This window comes from Rattus norvegicus, chromosome 7, assembly GCF_036323735.1.
Source record: "Rattus norvegicus strain BN/NHsdMcwi chromosome 7, GRCr8, whole genome shotgun sequence".
Taxonomy (NCBI): domain Eukaryota; kingdom Metazoa; phylum Chordata; class Mammalia; order Rodentia; family Muridae; genus Rattus; species Rattus norvegicus.
The window spans coordinates 100,973,131-100,981,403 of NC_086025.1; the positions used below are offsets into that span (position 1 = coordinate 100,973,131).

Consider the following 8,273-nt stretch of genomic DNA (forward strand, 5'->3'; position numbering starts at 1 on the left):
AAACCTGTCATGTGTTCACAAGGATGAACTCTGGAGACAGAACACTGTGTCTCCAGTGAAAGTTTTTGTAGCTTCTAGTCATGTATGTCTGTAACCTGCTAGGGGTAGAATCTTCGAATCTTTAGTCCTTGTTCTCCTCACCTGCAAGATGAGGAGAGTAACAGTGTAGGCTGCATTGCAAAATATGGAATAACTAAATTAACTAGTTCTCAAGCTTAATTCACAAGCGTTTAACAGTCTCAGTGAGGTTCCTGGCACTAAAAACTGAAATAACCTCGTCAATATAATGATGATTTTCAGTACCATATTTGTCATCAACACATTTCATTCCTTTTGATGACTAATACCAACTGTCAACATGACAGGATCTAGGGTCATCGAGGAGACAAATCTCTGGGCATGTCTGTGAGGGAGTTTCTCGACTGAGTTAATTGAGGTAGGAAGACTCACCCTAAACCTATGTGGTACCAGCCTATAAACTGAGGTCCTGGGCTGAATAGAAAGGGGAAAAGTGGCTAAGTGCCAGTTTTTGTCTCTCCACTCTTCCTGACAGCAGATACAATATGACCAATTCCCATTGCTGTGCCTTCCCCAGCATGTTGGACTGTACATTTCAAACTGGGAGCCAAAATAAACTCTTCCTTCTTTAACTGCTTTTTCAAGTATTTTACCCTAGCAGTGAGAAAAGTTACTAATCCACTTCTCAAATAGTATTTATTCTCACCTCCATTTTCTAGATAGTAAAACTGAGGCAAACAGAATAGAGAGTGGCACTCGCAAAGTCCCTTGCAGAGTATCCAGAGTTGAGTTTCCACAGCAAGTTTTTTGGCTTCAGGCTGGGCCACTTGTAAAGCTTCACTTTCCCCTGCATCAGTGACACATTCCTCTTGGTATGTTCCTGGTGACTTGACCCCGGGTCTGGTGCTGTGTTGCTAAGCTTCTGAGTTTCTCTGGGGCTCTGTCTTCCCATAATGAGTTCTCTGTTAGTTATGAACTCCTGACCCAGTAGCCTGCAGGGCAATACATCCGATTGTTTAGTCAGGCTAGGATCTGGGCAGGACATATCAATTTGAGCAGCAGTTCAGTGGTCAATCACAATGTAAAACAGGCAGCAGGGTGACCTCATGCCTGGAGATTTCTGGAAGCTAGCCAGCCCTTCTTCCCAAATAAGACAGTCAAATTCTCAGTGTGCAGCTTCCATTAGACATTGCATGTGATGGTCAGCAGGTCCTAATTACAACTGAATTCAGCTAGTTCTCATAGGACCTATTAAGCCCTTTTCATGCTGGCTCCCTGGGGATATTCTCTGCCTTTGGAAATAACATGGGGAAAGGCATTTCCTCTGACCCTTCCTGGGATACACCCCTCCTGCCAAGACTCATTTCTCCAACAGCAATTGTTTTAAATGACTTTAAAAATTCTAGTAAAAATTAGTCCTGGTCAGTGGTGTGCAGGGGCTAGATGGAGTTTGCTAGATTTCTTCAATAGGCCTTAAGCCTGGGGCCCAGACAGCTGCTTCTCTTTGGGGAGTATTTGCTGGCAAATGGACCTTCTCTTCAGTAAGTGTTCACTGGTAGAAACCTTGCCAAATTCTTTGTGGTCTCTAAGGGTTTAATTGGAAGTTTATGGAGTTCAACACATCCCATCTCCGAGGTTAAATATGTGTTGATTTAGCATTTACCTCTAACTGGCCAAGGCTTTGCTTTTGCTGCCATCTCAATAATTGCACATCATTTGAGGCTATCTACACTGCATGGCTCTTGACAAAACTATGATTCCATCCAATCCCGAGAGTCAGTTTTCACTGTAGGGGTTATCAGGATCTCTTTTGGCCAGACGCAGTATAAGAGCTCAGTGTGATTCAGTCATTTACTCAAGGCCACACTGTTGTGACACACGCAAAATGGGAAATGGTGCTGTTTGGATGCCAAAGCTCTTCTCACTGTATGCTTTGGTATGTGCATTTCTCTTCCAAACCCAGTAACCATCAATAAGCAATTCTGTACAGCGAGAATTGCTCAGCAAGATATTAGAGCAGGGAAAGACTGGGAGAGGTTCAGCCATGGATAACTTTTTGTAGAGGGCACCCCAGCAGCACTGGTTCAAACCAGACAAGTTCATTCTGATCTCGAAGTTTGATGCCTAGATTCTCTAATTTGAAATGTATTAGCTCACATGTAAATCAACTATGTTCAAGGCTGCTTTCTGTATCAAGGAACTAGCCATAGAATAGAAAGAATACAGGTATCAGTCTGTGGAGAATCCTAAAGGACAGCCCTCCATAACTATTAAACAAGGTAAGGCAGTTTGCAAATAGGTTACAGGTCAAGTAAGTGCCCAATCAACTGATAGATAGTTGGATATATGAAATGATGTCAACGATGTTTTATTAAGTTAAAAATGCAGCTTGTAAGGCAATGCATTGAGTGGCCTGTCCTGCTCTTAAAAAAAACAAATCAAACAAATGGTTACCTGCATAGGCCACCATTAGGAAGGACTGTAAGAAAGAAGAGATGAGTTACTTTTTGGGATATCTGGGATGGATGGAAAAGAACTTTTGCCCCTCCCCCCAACTCCATATAGTTTTCTGTTTTGAGTTTTCATGCACTCCATAATCCAGTACACAAAACAACACATAGAAATATCATAGAGCCAGTCAATTGAGCTCTTTTGGTAGCATAGGTGAGCATGAAATTTGATTGAGGAAAAGGAGGGAGCCAAATGATAATCAAGGGCTCTAGCTCCCTGACAGAGGGAGCCCCCTAGTATCCTGGAATACCAGCAGCACAGATCTAGGCATGAGAAGCTGAAAGAGGACCAGTGTGGGAGAACTGGTGGAGGAGAAGCAGTGTGGGTGAGCTTGGAGATGGGACATTGAGACATTGGATTTTCTTTTTCCAGATTCTAAAGGTTTCACTGGTAAATATGCTGTAAGAAAGCATGACTAAAATTTATCCACAAAAAAAAAATAAAGAAAAAGAAAAAAGCATGACTAATCCTCCCAATTCCACGACAGGGAGATAAGAGGAGCACTCAGGAATGCAAGTACTGCTGAAGGCCTGCAGTTTGGTCTCTGCCATTCCTGGGCCCAGTCAGAACGGTTTGACCTGTAATACAGCAATCTTTCAGATTAGAACCACAGAGTGAAAGGGAGGGAGCCAAATGATAACTCAGGACTCCCCTGCCCCTAGGACTGTTTTCTGGCTTACTTCCATGACCCAAGAGCTCATTACCTTGAAGGAGGATGTGGATCCTGGTACAGAGTGCCTATCTTAGCACACAGGTTTGGTCTTCTCAGATCAGGGAGGACACTGAATAGATTCAATGATGATGAGAAGACATTCAAAGAATCTGCCAAAGCAAATAAGGATTAAAAAAGAATAAGGTGGGGCAAAGAATAGAATGGGAATTCACTGAACTTATCACTGTGTATCTGTTTGGCTACCAATGATCCCCAGAAGCTCATATATTTGAAAGCTTACTCACCAACAGCATCTAAGAAGGATTAGGAGATGTGGGCTTGTGGGAATGGGTGTGGCTTTGTTAGAGGAAGTGTGTCCCTAGGAATGGGTTTTAAGGTTTCAAAAGTATATGCCAGGCCTAGTCTCTCACTCCATTCATTTGTCTGCCTGTGGACCAGAATGTCGCACTCTCAGTTACTGCTCCAGCACCTGCCTGCCTGACACCAATGCTCCTGCCATGATGTTAATATACTAGATATCTGAAACTGTAAACAAACCCCCAATTAAATTCTTTTCTTTTTTTTTTTAACAGTTTCCGTTGGTCAGGGTGTCTCTTCACAGCAATAGAATAGTAACTAAGATAACTTAAGGCAACTTAAGGCAGGAAGCTAGCCTAAATGGGATATAGAGGCAAAGAGGAGTGAAATACAAGGGTTTGAAATGGGTTTAGAGCAAGGCACTAAACCTGTTATGAGGTCTACACAAGAGATAGTTGCGTGGTTTCTATTGTTTTGACTTGAGCAATGGGAATCAGGTGGCACTGTGGAGAAACCTTAGGAAAGAAGACTGGGCTGGAGGAGAAATGAACAGTTCTAATATCTTATTGATATTAGCTTTGATACTCCTATTGAAGTCACAGTGGGATGCCAGGCAGACATTTGTGTGTTAGTCGAGGGGACAAGTAGAAATGGGGACTTAATTGCTGTGAAGAATCAGATAATGTTGACAACTATAGCACCAGGGAAGGTAGAAAAGTCAGGAGTCTCCAACTTTCCCAAGTCAAACAGAAGGAACGTGGAACAGCCTTAGTGTCTCAGGAATATTGTGTCACTGCCATCAAAACACTGGATCCCTGCTGAGAGGCAAAGATATAAGAAGTTTAATCCATGTGAACAGAAGCTGCAGGCCGGGTTATTGGAAATATTGAAATCAAATATGCATAGTCCTGCCATTGGAAATGATGTGAGCTGATCGTAAGATTCTATAGTTTCTTGTAAACCTAGAACTGTATTCTAACACTGACCATGGCTCTCTGTATGACGTTTAATAGATCTCTGTTGTTCTTTAGGCCAGTGATTTATTTTTTAATGTCTTATATCTCTATTTTAGTTACTGTTTGATCCCTGTGAGGAGATACCATCCCTGGCAGGTGCAAAGGGAATTCCATTTCCTCAAATTCTGATGGTTAAACAAAAGCCAGTCTTCCTTGGGGAATGTGTGAAGCTGGTTCCCCTCTATCAGAGAAGCCATTTCACTTATCACCAGCAGGGAGACAAATGGCTACCTCTGGTGCCTATTAGCATACCAAAGGGCATGCTGGCCTCCAGACTCCCTCAGTGTCCCAAATGCACCATACACATTTCAGAATCCATACTGGTTTTCTGGCTCTTCTTGCTCCCATCCCAACCCCAAGCTTCCCTAGCTCACAGGCTTTTTTCCCACCAGCTACAGATGTCCTTATATCCCTGCAATTTTAGCTGTGCTCTCATTATTTGATCCCCTCTTTTTGCCCTCATCTTTGTTTTCATCTCTTACTTTCCTCCTCCCTTTCTTCCTCTCTCTTTGGCTAGGTCTAGCCTGATGAACACATTCAGTCCACTACTACTATTGCTGCTGCTGTTGCTTCTCTCTCTCTCTCTCTCTCTCTCTCTCTCTCTCTCTCTCTCTCTCTCTCTCTCCCTCCCTCTCTGTGTCTCTTTCTCTGTCGGTCTCTCTGTGTGTTTCTCTGTCTCTGCCTCTGTCTCTGTCTCTCTCTCTCTGTCTCTCTGTCTCTGTCTCTGTCTCTGTCTCTCTCTCTCTCTCTCTCTCTCTCTCTCTCTCTGTGTATGTGTGTGTATGTGTCTGTCCTTGAATCTTTCAGATGCCAAAATCAGCTATTCTTTTATATTTATAAAAGAGAGTACTTAATGAGAGACTTGCTTACAGTTTCAGAAGGTTAGCCCATGATCATCATGGCAGGGAGCACAGCAATAGACAGGCAGGCATGGAACTAAAGAGATAGCTGAGAGCTCATATCTGATCTACAAGTTGCAGGTCGAGAGACAGGGAGACTGGGTCTGGCATGGGCTTTTGAAACCTCCAATACTACCTCCAGTGACATACCTCATCAAACAAGATCGCACATCCTAATCTGTCTCAAACCATTCTACTAACTGGTACTTGAGGGTCAAACATGTTAGCCATGCTCATTCAAACCACCACAGTCCCCATAAGAAACAGCAATGCTTCTCTCCAAACCTTGTTAGCATCTTCCTTCAGGAGATGCAGCAGATCATCTCAGACCTTGATCAGAGACTGGCGTGGTGAGCCTAGAGAACATAACAGGAGAACAAGGGCAGGGCCATGGCCAGATCACAAGAGACTCCGTGTTCTTTTTCACTGTCTCAAGCAGCTATGTAACTGTCATTCAAACCAACCTGAGTCCACATGGATGGTGTCTCCGCCAGGCCCATCATAGCCTCACCAGAGTCCAGCTGACTTTTCAGCAACAGAAAACTTGGAGTTTATCTTGCTCCACTCAGCCCTGACCCCCAGGTCTGCCCAGCTCACCACAGATACAGAAGCCTATGCAATGCTATGAATTTGAAACATTGGGTGTTGCATGTGGTGTGTTCTTCACAATATGGGTTTGGTCAAATGCTCACTGAATAGACTTGATGAAGTAAAAACCCCATTCTCTCGACTCAGAGGTTCCCCACATATTAAGCCATTCTGTTGCTCCAGATCAGAAGGTTTAGATCTCTGTAGTAAAGCAGAGTTCAGGGATACTTACTTGGTTTAAAAATATGTTTTTTATTAATTAAAAATCTCATACATGCACACAATGTATTTTGATCTTATTTGTTCCCTTCTTTTCTCTCCAACTCCCTCCTATTCTGCTCCCCAATTCTTCCAGGATCCTTCCCCTCCCCCAATCCCAACTTCAAATCCTCTATTTGCTTTTGTGCATCTCTCTCCAAGTCCAAACTGTGCTGCCCATACATGCATGGTTGTGAGACCATCACTGAACATGGTCAACCTACAAGAGGGGCACATCCTTAAAGAAAACTGACCCTCTCCCTCCAGCAGGTATCAAGTGTTAAGAGCTGCTTCATCCTACCAATGTTGACTGGCTTGATCTTATGTAGGCAACCACATTTGCTGTGAGTTAACAAGAACCAGCTAGTCTTGTCCAGTCTAGAAGACACATTTCAACCCATTTACTGATGACTGGATATAGAAAATGTGGTACACATACATGTTAATATACTACTCACCTGTGACAAAAAAATGAAATCTTCCTATATATGAAGTCTCAGGGGTATGAGAGAGGCTCAGAAAGTCAAGAACTGTAAGATCATCTTCCTGTGGGTTGAAAAATAGTGGATTTCATGAAAGCTGAGAGAAGAATGTTAATGGCCAGAGGCTGGAAAGAATATAAGGAAGGAAGGAAACAGAGAGTTAAATGAGTGGGTTCTAAGCTGCAGTTGAAACGTAAGATGTTGTGGTGTATATTCCAAAGAGCTAGAAGAAGCCAGAGAGAGGACTAAGAGGGTAGAAGTGTGTGCCCCCAAGACCAGTGACCTGAGTTCCGTTCCTGAGTCCCACATGGGGGATGGAGAGAACCCATTCCCACAATTGTTATCTGTATTCCACATACATATTGTGTGACAGAATCCTCATTTTTAGGACTTTGGGATGATACCATGAAGAAGTGCTCAGCTTTATGCATGAAGCCTGGAGGATGCACGGACAGTACAATGGCTTCTCTAACCCTGGACTTTGTGCCTGGGCAGACTGAGGCTTTGGAGTCTGAGGTCAGACTGATCATGTACATATATAAGGACAGAGGTACTTCTAGGACCCTGCCTTTATTGAATGGTAATTTGACTTAGAATCTTCCTAATTATGAAATTACAGAATAGATTCCCAGCCACAAGACAGGATCTCCTCCAATTTCCAAACAAGTGCTCTTCTTCCTATTTTGAAGTAGAATTAGTTTTCTGAGGAAGAATTAAGCCTGTAAACCACCAGATCTATTGTAGAGGGTACCAACCTGATGCTTGGGGTGCTCGGTTTGTTTACTGTGGTAGCACAGAGTCCATCAAGGAAAGGTGGATACAATACCAACTCCTCAGAGTTACATTGTGTTATTCTTTTTAACTAAGCATTAAGTTTCTGACTCAAGGAGAAAAGATGATTTGATTTCTAAAAGGGCACTTAATTAGTTGCTCGTAGTTAATAAGGGAAAGGTCACCATCATATGAGATAGAATTCAGAGGAACAGAAAACACAATTTGAGAGAACTCAGCCAAAATAAGGATCAGATCAACTTATGTATATAAATTGTTTTGATGTGTCTAGGACCAGAAGCACAAACCAAGTTGCTAGGACCCAGTGTTCTCTGTCTCTTCATCCTTCTTCCCTCTAGCATGGCATTGCTTTCAAAAATAGCCTGCTGGCAAGAGAGAAATAAGACTCTGTCAAACATGGATTTCGTGCTGCACATTCTATGAGTTCAGCTGCTGGTTAGATCATTACCACTTTACTCTGTGAGACAACCACTGGGACCATTTTCTAGTTATTCCCTTAGACAGATTTTGTGATACCCTTTGTGAAGGTCTCCTTGTAAGAAGGGAGGGACAGGATGAACTGAGACATCAACTATTTCTCACCTGTAGACATCAGATTTTCTGGTTTTCAATGTTTAAATGTAGACTGAACCACATCACTATTTTTCTTGACCCTGTAGCTTACAGATGTCATACTGTGGGTCTTTCTGGCCTCAAAGCCAAGTGAGCCAATGTCTCCCAAAGCCCTCATCTTATATGT

The 8,273-nt window shown here is 42.9% G+C and overlaps 1 long non-coding RNA gene across 1 annotated transcript; it reads right to left on the reverse strand.

The window, feature by feature from the left end:
• Window positions 1-801: 801 nt before the first annotated feature.
• Window positions 802-7,924, reverse strand: LOC134479742 (uncharacterized). Its single transcript, XR_010053422.1, has 5 exons — window positions 6,719-7,924; window positions 5,700-5,770; window positions 3,234-3,351; window positions 2,473-2,497; window positions 802-1,010 (listed from the first exon to the last, which is right to left on the reverse strand). It is a non-coding gene; the product is annotated as an uncharacterized LOC134479742 (long non-coding RNA).
• Window positions 7,925-8,273: the final 349 nt, after the last annotated feature.